Source organism: Aquarana catesbeiana, linkage group LG04 (genome assembly GCF_042186555.1).
Source record: "Aquarana catesbeiana isolate 2022-GZ linkage group LG04, ASM4218655v1, whole genome shotgun sequence".
In the NCBI taxonomy this organism is placed as follows: domain Eukaryota; kingdom Metazoa; phylum Chordata; class Amphibia; order Anura; family Ranidae; genus Aquarana; species Aquarana catesbeiana.
Genome location: NC_133327.1, coordinates 76,095,358 through 76,108,672, shown reverse-complemented (window position 1 = coordinate 76,108,672; position 13,315 = coordinate 76,095,358). Strand labels below are relative to the sequence as shown.

The 13,315-nt window shown below is 46.8% G+C and overlaps 5 non-coding genes across 5 annotated transcripts; all 5 read right to left on the bottom strand.

The window, feature by feature from the left end:
• Positions 1-470: 470 nt before the first annotated feature.
• Positions 471-542, bottom strand: TRNAQ-UUG (transfer RNA glutamine (anticodon UUG)). Its single transcript has one exon. It is a non-coding gene; the product is annotated as a tRNA-Gln (tRNA).
• A 1,971-nt stretch (positions 543-2,513) lies between these two features.
• Positions 2,514-2,585, bottom strand: TRNAQ-UUG (transfer RNA glutamine (anticodon UUG)). The gene has a single exon. It is a non-coding gene; the product is annotated as a tRNA-Gln (tRNA).
• A 2,730-nt stretch (positions 2,586-5,315) lies between these two features.
• Positions 5,316-5,387, bottom strand: TRNAQ-UUG (transfer RNA glutamine (anticodon UUG)). The gene has a single exon. It is a non-coding gene; the product is annotated as a tRNA-Gln (tRNA).
• Positions 5,388-7,336: 1,949 nt separating this feature from the next.
• Positions 7,337-7,408, bottom strand: TRNAQ-UUG (transfer RNA glutamine (anticodon UUG)). Its single transcript has one exon. It is a non-coding gene; the product is annotated as a tRNA-Gln (tRNA).
• Positions 7,409-9,466: 2,058 nt separating this feature from the next.
• TRNAQ-UUG (transfer RNA glutamine (anticodon UUG)) lies at positions 9,467-9,538 on the bottom strand. The gene has a single exon. It is a non-coding gene; the product is annotated as a tRNA-Gln (tRNA).
• Between the last annotated feature and the right edge of the window lie 3,777 nt (positions 9,539-13,315).

The window sequence follows — 13,315 nt, the reverse complement described above, 5'->3', positions numbered from 1 at the left end:
CTCCAAATGAGAGAGCCCCACCATATTAGTGCAAGGTTTGAGTCAATGGATAGCGATTTGCAGAGCCTATGTTACGAGTTAGCCATGGTCACTAGCTTGACCAGCATCTACGTTATCAGCAGCTGCTTGTCTCAGTGGCCTTTGTGGCAGTAACACACAACATGATAAGCGAAGCAGTAGAAATGCATAGATAGTCTCAAAAGGTAAGGTTCCACCGAGATTTGAACTCAGATGACTGAAGTCAAATTCCAGATTGCTAACCATTACACCATGTAACTCCTGGTTTGCTTGTGGTCTCTGAATTCATATATGGATAGTGATTTGCAGAGCCTATGTTACAAGTTAGCCATGGTCACTAGCTTGACCAGCATTCACGTTATCAGCAGCTGCTTGTCTCAGTGACCTTTGTGGTAGTAACACACAACTTGTTAAGCGAAGCAGTAGAAATGCATGGCTAGCCTCAAAAGGTAAGGTTCCACCGAGATTTGAACTCAGATCGCTGGATTCAAAGTCCAGAGTGCTAACCATTACACCATAGAACCCCTGGCTTGGTTGTAGTCTCTGAATTCATATTTTCACAGCTCTCCTTTCTGGTGCATCTGTATGTCAGCATGTGTGTTGGTTATGCTGTTTTCCATTTCATCTCATTCCTATGGGTCCTACTGGTCTACTAAAATTTTCCTAGACCATCTAGCAGCACTTTTACATCTAGACTTGACCAACGAAGGGGCAGGAATTTAGATGCTGCCATACCGAGGCCTCTGGGGCCAAACTTGGGACGGTGTCAATGACCGTGCAGGAGTAGAGAGGGAGCTAGTTGGGAAATCTGAAGAGGAGGGGAAGTGGGAGAAATGAATACCCCAGCGTAAAATTGCACACATGCTTTAAAGCATCTCTTCCCCCCTCTGAAGTGTAAAATTTGACCCTGGACAGAATCCTGGTCCGGGGAGTAGGGAGATGTGTGGGAGAACACCGAAATAGGGTTCAGGAAGAGTGGGGGGAAGTGGAACCTAGGTGGGTAAGGGGAACACCGAAACACGGTTCAGGAAAAGTGGGGGAGGGGAGCAGGGATGTGGGGCTTAGGAAGAGTAGTGGGGAGAAAAGGAGGTAGGTGGGGGAGCACTGTAAAGGGGTTCAGGAAGAGCCGGGGGAGAAGAGGCGGTAGAGGTCAATGGATTTGGAATCTAACACCTTAGACACCACTTCTAATAGAAAGTTCTCCTATTCTTCATTTACAGTGCTTTTCTCCAAGTAAGAGAGGGACTGGGGGAGAAGAGGAGGTGGGTTTCAGGAAGAGTGGGGATAGAAGGGAAGGTAGTTGAGGGAACACCAATAAGGGGTTCAGGAAGAGTGTGAGAGAGTGTGTGTGTGTGTGTGTGTGTGTGTGTGTGTAGGGGGGGGGGGGTAGGTGATTAGAACTTGGGCAAGGAGAAGTCAATGGATTTGGAATCTATCACCTTAGACACCACTTCTTCTAATAGCACTTTCTCCAATTCTTCATTTACAGTGCTTTTCTCCAAATGAGAGAGCCTCGCCATATTAGCGCAAGATTTGAATCTATGAATAGTGATTTGCAGAGCCTATGTTAAGAGTTAGCCATGGTCACTAGCTTGACCAGCATCCACGTTATCAGCAGCTGCTTGTCTCAGTGGCCTTTGTGGCAGTAACACACAACTTGATAAGCGAAGCAGTAGAAATGCATGGATAGACTCAAAAAGTAAAGCTCCCCCAAGATTTGAACTCGGATCATTGGACTCAAAGTCCACAGTGCTAACCATTACACCATAGAACCCCTGGCTTGGTTATGGTCTCTGAATTCATATATGGATAGCGATTTGCAGAGCCTATGTTAAAAGTTAGCCATGGTCACTAGCTTGACCCGCATTCGTGTTATCAGCAGCTGCTTGTCTCAGTGGCCTTTGTGGTTGTAACACACAACTTGATAAGCAAAGCAGTAGAAATGCATGGATAGCCTCAAAAAGTAAGGTTCCAACGAGATTTGAACTTGGATCAATGGACTTCAAATTCCAGATTGCTAAACATTACACCATGAAACCGCTGGTCTGCTTATGGTCTCTGAATTCATATATGGATAGTGATTTGCAGAGCCTATGTTACAAGCTAGCCATGGTCACTAGCTTGACCAGCATCCACGTTATCAGCAGCTGCTTGTCTCAGTGGCCTTTGTGGTTGTAACACACAACTTGATAAGCGCAGCAGTAGAAATGCATGGATAGACTGAAAAAGTAAGGTTCCAATGAGATTTGAACTCGGATCAATGGACTTTATATTCCAGATTACTAACCATTACACCATGTAACCACTGGTCTGCTTGTGGTCTCTGAATTCATATATGGATAGTGATTTTCAGAGCCTATGTTACAAGTTAGCCATGGTCACTAGCTTGACCAGCATCCACGTTATCAGCAGCTGCTTGTCTCAGTGGCCTTTGTGGCAGTAACACACAACTTGATAAGCGAAGCAGTAGAAATGCATGGATAGTCTCAAAAACAAGGTTCCACCGAGACTTGAACTTGGATCGCTGGATTCAAAGTCCAGAGTGCTAACCATTACACCATGGAACCCCTGGCTTGGCTGTGGTCTCTGAATTCATATTTTAACAAATCTCCTTTCTGGTGCATCTGTATGTCAGCATGCATGTTGGTTAAGCTGTTTTCCCTTTCATCCCATTCCTATGGGTCCTACTGGTCTACTAAAATTTCCCTAGACCAGGGATATGCAATTAGCGGACCTCCAGCTGTTGCAGAACTACAAGTCCCATGAGGCATTGCAAGACTCTGACAGCCACAAGCATGACACCCGAGGCAGAGGCATGATGGGACTTGTAGTTTTGCAACAGCTGGAGGTCCGCCAATTGCATATCCCTGCCCTAGACCATCTAGCAGCACTTTTACATCTAGACTTGACCAACGAAGAGGCAGGAACTTAGACGCTGCCATACCGAGGCCTCTGGGGCCAAACTTGGGACAGTGTCAATGACCGTGCAGGAGTAGAGAGGGAGCTGGTTGGGAAATTTGAAGAGGAGGGGAAGTGGGAGAAATGAATACCCCAGCGTAAAATTGCACCCATGCTTTAAAGCATCTCTGCCCCCCTCTGAAGTGTAAAATTTGACCCTGGACAGAAACCTGGTCCGGGGAGTAGGGAGATGAATGGGAGAACACCGAAATAGGGTTCAGGAAGAGTGGGGGGAAGTGGAACCTAGGTGGGTAAGGGGAACACCGAAACACGGTTCAGGAAAAGTGGGGGAGGGGAGCAGGGATGTGGGGTTTAGGAATAGAAGGGGGAAAAAGGAGGTAGGTGGAGGAGCACTGTAAAGGGGTTCAGGAAGAGCGGGCGGGGGGGGGGGGGTAAGTGGAGCATAGGTGGGTAGGGAAACACCAAGAAGAGGTTTAAGGAGAAGAGCAGTGCGGTGGGTGGGGAACCCTGAAATAGGGTTCAGAGAGCGTGGCGGAGAAGAGGCGGTAGAGTTTAGGAAGAGTGGGGGGGAAGAGGAGGTAGTTGGGGGAACACTGATAAAGGGTTCAGGAAGAGTGCGGTGGGGGTTATTAAAATTTCTTTGTAGAGTATACGGTTATTATGCCTGATATTGCCCTGTTTTTTTAAGAGCTTTTGCAAGTGCCTCCAGTGGTGGTGTAATTGGTAAAGTGACTGATATGTTAACATGAGGTTGTGAGTTCAAATCCCTGCCGTGGCGTGGTGGCAATGTATTGAGTTGACTGGGTTAAAAAAGAAGGGAGATTGGGTCCCCTATCTAGCCTAGTGGGTGGCATGAGTTGGGTAAGGGGAGCTGAATGGTAGGCAACAAGGGTAGTGATGGATTACTGATGGGAGAAGAGACTGTTAAGAAGGGCAAGTGAAGTCGTGTGGTGGACACTATAAAATATTTTTTTGAGACTATCCATGCACTGTTGAGCATAGGTGGGTAGGGAAACTCCAAAAAGGGGTTTGGGGAGAAGAGCAGTGTGGTGGGTGGGTAGGTGGGGGAACCTTAAAATAGGGTTCAGGAAGAGTGGGGGAGAAGAGCAGTGTGGTGGGTGGGTAGGTGGGGGAACCTTAAAATAGGGTTCAGGAAGAGTGGGGGAGAAGAGGCAGTAGAGGTCAATGGATTTGGTAAATCTAACTCCTTAGACACCACTTCTAATAGAAAGTTCTCCTATTCTTCATTTATAGTGCTTTTCTCCAAATGAGAGAGGGATTGAGGGAGAAGAGGTGGTGGGGTTAAGGAAGAGTGTTACGAGTTAGCCATGGTCACTAGCTTGACCAGCATCCACGTTATCAGCAGCTGCTTGTCTCAGTGGCCTTTGTGGCAGTAACACACAACTTGATAAGCAAAGCAGTAGAAATGCATAGATAGTCTCAAAAGGTAAGGTTCCACTGAGATTTGAACTCAGATTACTGGAATCAAATTCCAGATTGCTAACCAATACACCACATAACCCCTGGTTTGCTTGTGGTCTAGGTGGGGGAACCTTAAAATAGGGTTCAGGAAGAGTGGGGGAGAAGAGGCAGTAGAGTTCAATGGATTTGGTAAATCTAATTCCTTAGACACCACTTCTAATAGAAAGTTCTCCTATTCTTCATTTATAGTGCTTTTCTCCAAATGAGAGAAGGATTGAGGGAGAAGAGGTGGTGGGGTTAAGGAAGAGTGGGGAGAGAAGAGGAGGTTGTTGAGGGAACACCAATAAGGGGTTCAGCAAGTGTGTGTGTGTGTGTGTGTATGTGATTAGAACTTGGGCAAGGAGAAGTCAATGTATTTGGAATCTATCACCTTAGACATCACTTCTTCTAAACAAACTTTCTCCTATTCTTCATTTACAGTGCTTTTCTCCAAATGAGAGGGCCCCACCATATTAGTGCAAGGTTTGAGTCTATGGATAGTGATTTGCAGAGCCTATGTTACGAGTTAGCCATGGTCACTAGCTTGACCAGCATCCACGTTATCAGCAGCTGCTTGTCTCAGTGGCCTTTGTGGCAGTAACACACAACATGATAAGTGAAGCAGTAGAAATGCATAGATAGTCTCAAATGGTTAGGTTCCACCAAGATTTGAACTCAGATGACTGGAGTCAAATTCCAGATTGCTAACCATTACACCATGTAACTCCTGGTTTGCTTGTGGTCTCTGAATTCATATATGGATAGTGATTTGCAGAGCCTATGTTACAAGTTAGCCATGGTCACTAGCTTGACCAGCATTCACGTTATCAGCAGCTGCTTGTCTCAGTGGCCTTTGTGGCAGTAACACACAACTTGATAAGCGAAGCAGTAGAAAGGCATGGATAGTCTCAAAAACAAGGTTCCACCGAGATTTGAACTCAGATTGCTGGATTCAAAGTCCAGAGTGCTAACCATTACACCATAGAACCCCTGGCTTGGTTGTAGTCTCTGAATTCATATTTTCACAGCTCTCCTTTCTGGTGCATCTGTATGTCAGCATGTGTGTTGGTTATGCTGTTTTCCATTTCATCTCATTCCTATGGGTCCTACTGGTCTACTAAAATTTTCCTAGACCATCTAGCAGCACTTTTACATCTAGACTTGACCAACGAAGGGGCAGGAATTTAGATGCTGCCATACCGAGGCCTCTGGGGACAAATTTGGGACGGTGTCAATGACCGTGCAGGAGTAGAGAGGGAGCTAGTTGGGAAAACTGAAGAGGAGGGGAAGTGGGAGAAATGAATACCCCAGCGTAAAATTGCACACATGCTTTAAAGCATCTCTGCCCCCCTCTGAAGTGTAAAATTTGACCCTGGACAGAATCCTGGTCCGGGGAGTAGGGAGATGTGTGGGAGAACACCGAAATAGGGTTCAGGAAGAGTGGGGGGAAGTGGAATCTAGGTGGGTAAGGGGAACACCAGGAAAAGTGGGGGAGGGGAGCAGGGATGTGGGGCTTAGGAAGAGTAGTGGGGAGAAAAGGAGGTAGGTGGGGGAGCACTGTAAAGGGGTTCAGGAAGAGCCGGGGGAGAAGAGGCGGTAGAGGTCAATGGATTTGGAATCTAACACCTTAGACACCACTTCTAATAGAAAGTTCTCCTATTCTTCATTTACAGTGCTTTTCTCCAAGTAAGAGAGGGACTGGGGGAGAAGAGGTGGTGGGTTTCAGGAAGAGTGGGGATAGAAGGGAAGGTAGTTGAGGGAACACCAACAAGGGGTTCAGGAAGAGTGAGAGTGAGTGTGTGTGTGTGTGTGTAGGGGGGGGGGGGGGGGTAGGTGATTAGAACTTGGGCAAGGAGAAGTCAATGGATTTGGAATCTATCACCTTAGACACCACTTCTTCTAATAGCACTTTCTCCAATTCTTCATTTACAGTGCTTTTCTCCAAATGAGAGAGCCTCGCCATATTAGCGCAAGATTTGAATCTATGAATAGTGATTTGCAGAGCCTATGTTAAGAGTTAGCCATGGTCACTAGCTTGACCAGCATCCACGTTATCAGCAGCTGCTTGTCTCAGTGGCCTTTGTGGCAGTAACACACAACTTGATAAGCGAAGCAGTAGAAATGCATGGATAGACTCAAAAAGTAAAGCTCTCCCGAGATTTGAACTCGGATCATTGGACTCAAAGTCCAGAGTGCTAACCATTACACCATAGAACCCCTGGCTTGGTTATGGTCCCTGAATTCATATATGGATAGCGATTTGCAGAGCCTATGTTAAAAGTTAGCCATGGTCACTAGCTTGACCCGCATTCGTGTTATCAGCAGCTGCTTGTCTCAGTGGCCTTTGTGGTTGTAACACACAACTTGATAAGCGAAGCAGTAGAAATGCATGGATAGCCTCAAAAAGTAAGGTTCCAACGAGATTTGAACTTGGATCAATGGACTTTAAATTCCAGATTGCTAAACATTACACCATGTAACCGCTGGTCTGCTTATGGTCTCTGAATTCATATATGGATAGTGATTTGCAGAGCCTATGTTACAAGCTAGCCATGGTCACTAGTTTGACCAGCATCCACGTTATCAGCAGCTGCTTGTCTCAGTGGCCTTTGTGGTTGTAACACACAACTTGATAAGCGAAGCAGTAGAAATGCATGGATAGACTCAAAAAGTAAGGTTAAAATGAGATTTGAACTTGGATCAATGGACTTTATATTCCAGATTACTAACCATTACACCATGTAACCACTGGTCTGCTTGTGGTCTCTGAATTCATATATGGATAGTGATTTTCAGAGCCTATGTTACAAGTTAGCCATGGTCACTAGCTTGACCAGCATCCACGTTATCAGCAGCTGCTTATCTCAGTGGCCTTTGTGGCAGTAACACACAACTTGATAAGCGAAGCAGTAGAAATGCATGGATAGTCTCAAAAACAAGGTTCCACCGAGACTTGAACTCGGATTGCTGGATTCAAAGTCCAGAGTGCTCACCATTACACCATGGAACCCCTGGCTTGGCTGTGGTCTCTGAATTCATATTTTCACAAATCTCCTTTCTGGTGCATCTGTATGTCAGCATGCATGTTGGTTAAGCTGTTTTCCCTTTCATCCCATTCCTATGGGTCCTACTGGTCTACTAAAATTTCCCTAGACCAGGGATATGCAATTAGCGGACCTCCAGCTGTTGCAGAACTACAAGTCCCATGAGGCATTGCAAGACTCTGACAGCCACAAGCATGACACCCGAGGCAGAGGCATGATGGGACTTGTAGTTTTGCAACAGCTGGAGGTCCGCCAATTGCATATCCCTGCCCTAGACCATCTAGCAGCACTTTTACATCTAGACTTGACCAAAGAAGAGGCAGGAACTTAGACGCTGCCATACCGAGGCCTCTGGGGACAAACTTGGGACAGTGTCAATGACCGTGCAGGAGTAGAGAGGGAGCTGGTTGGGAAATTTGAAGAGGAGGGGAAGTGGGAGAAATGAATACCCCAGCGTAAAATTGCACCCATGCTTTAAAGCATCTCTGCCCCCCTCTGAAGTGTAAAATTTGACCCTGGACAGAAACCTGGTCCGGGGAGTAGGGAGATGAATGGGAGAACACCGAAATAGGGTTCAGGAAGAGTGGGGGGAAGTGGAACCTAGGTGGGTAAGGGGAACACCGAAACACGGTTCAGGAAAAGTGGGGGAGGGGAGCAGGGATGTGGGGTTTAGGAATAGAAGGGGGAAAAAGGAGGTAGGTGGAGGAGCACTGTAAAGGGGTTCAGGAAGAGGGGGGGGGGGTAAGTGGAGCATAGGTGGGTAGGGAAACACCAAGAAGAGGTTTAAGGAGAAGAGCAGTGCGGTGGGTGGGGAACCCTGAAATAGGGTTCAGAGAGCGTGGCGGAGAAGAGGCGGTAGAGTTTAGGAAGAGTGGGGGGGAAGAGGAGGTAGTTGGGGGAACACTGATAAAGGGTTCAGGAAGAGTGCGGTGGGGGTTATTAAAATTTCTTTGTAGAGTATACGGTTATTATGCCTGATATTGCCCTGTTTTTTTAAGAGCTTTTGCAAGTGCCTCCAGTGGTGGTGTAATTGGTAAAGTGACTGATATGTTAACATGAGGTTGTGAGTTCAAATCCCTGCTGTGGTGTGGTGGCAATGTATTGAGTTGACTGGGTTAAAAAAGAAGGGAGATTGGGTCCCCTATCTAGCCTAGTGGGTGGCATGAGTTGGGTAAGGGGAGCTGAATGGTAGGCAACAAGGGTAGTGATGGATTACTGATGGGAGAAGAGACTGTTAAGAAGGGCAAGTGAAGTTGTGTGGTGGACACTATAAAATATTTTTTTGAGACTATCCATGCACTGTTGAGCATAGGTGGGTAGGGAAACTCCAAAAAGAGGTTTGGGGAGAAGAGCAGTGTGGTGGGTGGGTAGGTGGGGGAACCTTAAAATAGGGTTCAGGAAGAGTGGGGGAGAAGAGCAGTGTGGTGGGTGGGTAGGTGGGGGAACCTTAAAATAGGGTTCAGGAAGAGTGGGGGAGAAGAGGCAGTAGAGGTCAATGGATTTGGTAAATCTAACTCCTTAGACACCACTTCTAATAGAAAGTTCTCCTATTCTTCATTTATAGTGCTTTTCTCCAAATGAGAGAGGGATTGAGGGAGAAGAGGTGGTGGGGTTAAGGAAGAGTGTTACGAGTTAGCCATGGTCACTAGCTTGACCAGCATCTACGTTATCAGCAGCTGCTTGTCTCAGTGGCCTTTGTGGCAGTAACACACAACTTGATAAGCGAAGCAGTAGAAATGCATAGATAGTCTCAAAAGGTAAGGTTCCACTGAGATTTGAACTCAGATTACTGGAATCAAATTCCAGATTGCTAACCAATACACCACATAACCCCTGGTTTGCTTGTGGTCTCTGAATTCATATATGGATAGTGATTTGCAGAGCCTATGTTACAAGTTAGCCATGGTCACTAGCTTGACCAGCATTCACGTTATCAGCAGCTGCTTGTCTCAGTGGCCTTTGTGGTAGTAACACACAACTTGATAAGCGAAGCAGTAGAAATGCATGGATAGCCTCAAAAAGTAAGGTTCCACCGAGATTTGAACTCGGATCGCTGGATTCAAAGTCCAGAGTGCTAACCATTACACCATGGAACCCCTGGCTTGGTTGTAGTCTCTGAATTCATATTTTCACAGCTCTCCTTTCTGGTGCATCTGTATGTCAGCATGTGTGTTGGTTATGCTGTTTTCCCTTTCATCCCATTCCTATGGGTCCTACTGGTCTACTAAAATTTCCCTAGACCATCTAGCAGCACTTTTACATCTAGACTTGACCAACGAAGGGGCAGGAATTTAGACGCTGCCATACCGAGGCCTCTGGGGCCAAACTTGGGACGGTGTCAATGACCGTGCATGAGTAGAGAGGGAGCTGGTTGGGAAATTTGAAGAGGAGGGGAAGTGGGAGAAATGAATACCCCAGCGTAAAATTGCACACATGCTTTAAAGCATCTCTGCCCCCCTCTGAAGTGTAAAATTTGACCCTGGACAGAAACCCTTTAGACTTGGCGTTGAGAGGGGTTGCCATAAAATTAATTTCCAGACCAAAAAGGCCCCTCTTGAAAGACCATTTAAAGGACTTGAGCGTAGGATTGCCACATCATCCCTTTAATCCAGGACACATATTAATTAAACAGGTTCTGAGGCTGATTTAATGCAGATAAGGCACCAAGTGAGTTTAATTACCACCTTAATCAGCCACAGAACCTGTGTAATTAATGTGTGTCCTGGATTAAAGGGATGATGTGGCAACCCTACTTGAGCGCAGCTGGTGAAGTGTGTCCGTTAGTGGGTAGGGGGAACACCAAAAAGGGCTGCAGGGTAGGAGGAAGGGCAAAGTGGTTGTGGGAACACTGAAAAAGGGTGAGAGTAGGGTTTGGTGGGAAGTGGAGTGAAGGTGTGTAGAGGGAGGAGAGTGGTGGGAGTGAAAAATGGTTCAGAAGAGGAGGTAGGATGGGGGAACCACTGAAAAGGGTCTGTGGTGGAGCAGAGATGTGTAGATGCTGCTTTACCAAGTTCTCTGGGCTGGTGCCGAGGGAGTGTGTTGAGAAATTTGATGAGAGGAAGTGGGAGAACATGTCAGTGTAAAATTGGTGAGGTGGGAGAACACTGAATGTGGAGTGGAGTGATGAAACACCAAGAAGGGGTGGTGGGAAATAGCATTTCCATGTAAAGAGTATGGTACAACTGCAAAATACTACCAAAACATGCCTGTCCACCTAAACCAACAGGCTGGGCAATGAGACCATTAATCAGAGAAGCTGCCAAGACCCATGGTAACTCTGGAGGAGCTGCAGACTTAAGAGTAAAAAGCCTGTAACAGTCTCCTGTTCTGGTGTTACAAGGAATAATGCCTCCAGGTGGAACTAGTCAGGAATGTTAAGTTGCTGGAGTCAGTGTACTTTGTTAAAAAAAGCTACCTAGGCATAGCTGAAGAACAGGGAAAACATAGCTTGTTTAGACAAATGGAGGAGGAACGTAAGGAACCAAGGTGTTCACTTGCAAGTAAAAGGATACATTTGGAGACAAACAGTCCTTGTACTAATAGTAGATTCTGACATGTCCCGATGGATGGCTTGTGGGTCCTCTAGAAGCTCCAGCCACTCAGGAAGTTGGATTTCTTCACATGCAAAATCAAAACAAATTCGACAGTGGAGAGGGATTTTGGAGTAGGGACCAGAGTTCAACTTTTAGAAGTGAAGGAAAAAGGGGTAGATCAATTTAAATGTTAAAAGATGTAAAAGATCTAACAATGGTTTCAGAAGATGTCGCTTGTATAGGGTTTGGCTGCACAGGCCTGGCAGAATCTGAATGGTTGCTCCATCAACATCTATTGGGCCCCTTGGCTAGTCTCTTTTTATGACGTCTTCTTCAATTGAGAACAAATGAACCCTGTAAAGAACATCCCACGGCTTCCTTTGGGATGGGGAGCGCATAGCTGAGACTGTGGATCCTGCCAAGCTCCAGTGGATCTGTAGGTTGCTTCCCTAATATGTCATTGAACAAGGCAGAAAGTGTGTTGTCTGCGGGTCTGAACCTGCTGTGGCCTCTGTTATGCTCTTGATCCTAATGTTTTCACGCCTGCTGTGGCCCTCTATGTCCTCTATAGGGATGAGCTTCGAGTTCGAGTGGAACTCATGTTCGACTCGAACATTGGCTGTTCGCAAGTTCGCCGAACAGCGAACAATTTGGGGTGTTCGCGGCAAATTCGAATGCTGCGGAACACCCTTTAAAAGTCTATGGGAGAAATCAAAAGTGCTAATTTTAAAGGCTATTATGCAAGTTATTGTCATAAAAAGTGTTTGGGGACCCAGGTCCTGCTCCAGGGGACATGGATCAATGTAAAAAAAAGTTTTAAAAACGGCCGTTTTTTCAGGAGCAGTGATTTTAATAATGCTTAAAGTCAAACAATAAAAGCGTAATATCCCTTTAAATTTCGTACCTGGGGGGTGTCTATAGTATGCCTGTAAAGGGGCGCATGTTTCCTGTGTTTAGAACAGTCTGACAGCAAAATGACATTTTGAAGGAAAAAACTCATTTAAAACTACCCGCTGCTATTGCATTGCCGACAATACACATAGAAGTTCATTGATAAAAACGGCATGGGAATTCCCCAAAGGGGAACCCCGAACCAAAATTAAAAAAAAAAAATGACGTGGGAGTCCCCCTAAATTCCATACCAGGCCCTTCAAGTCTGATATGGATATTAAGGAGAACCCCAGCCAAAATTTAAAAAAAAAAATGACGTGGGGTTCCCCCTAAATTCCATACCAGACCCTTCAGGTCTGGTATGGATTTTAAGGGGAACCCCGCGCCAAAAAAAAAACAAAAAACGGCGTGGGGTCCCCCCAAAAATCCATACCAGACCCTTATCCGAGCACGCAACCTGGCAGGCCGCAGGAAAAGAGGGGGGGACGAGAGTGCGCCCCCCCTCCTGAACCGTACCAGGCCACATGCCCTCAACATTGGGAGAGTGCTTTGGGGTAGCCCCCCAAAACACCTTGTCCCCATGTTGATGAGGACAAGGGCCTCATCCCCACAACCCTGGCCGGTGGTTGTGGGGGTCTGCGGGCGGGGGGCTTATCGGAATCTGGAAGCCCCCTTTAACAAGGGGACCCCCAGATCCCGCCCCCCCCCCCTGTGTGAAATGGTAAGGGGGTACAAAAGTACCCCTACCATTTCACTAAAAAACTGTCAAAAATGTTAAAAATGACAAGAGACAGTTTTTGACAATTCCTTTATTTAAATACTTCTTCTTTCTTCTATCTTCCTTCATCTTCTGGTTCTTCTGGTTCTTCTGGCTCTTCTGGTTCTTCCTCCGGCGTTCTCATCCAGCATCTCCTCCGCGGCGTCTTCTATCTTCTTCTCCTCGGGCCGCTCCGCACCCATGGCATGGGGGGAGGCTCCCGCTCTTCTCTTCTTCTTCATCTTCTTCTCTTCTTCTCTTCTTCTTTTCTTCTCTTCTTCATTTTCTTCTCCGGGCCGCTCCGCACCCATGCTGGCATGGAGGGAGGCTCCCGCTGTGTGACTGCGCTCCTCGTCTGACAGTTCTTAAATAACGGGGGGCGGGGCCACCCGGTGACCCCGCCCCCCTCTGACGCACGGAACATGACGGGACTTCCCTGTGACGTCACGGGGAATGCCACAGGGAAGTCCCGTCATGTCCCGTGCGTCAGAGGGGGGCGGGGTCACCGGGTGGCCCCGCCCCCCATTATTTAAGAACTGTCAGACGAGGAGCGCCGTCACACAATGGGAGCCTCCCTCCATGCCAGCATGGGTGTGGAGCGGCCCGGAGAAGAAAATGAAGAAGAGAAGAAGAGAAGAAGAGAAGAAGAGAAGAAGAGAAGAAGAGAAGAAGAGAAGAAGAGAAGAAGAGAA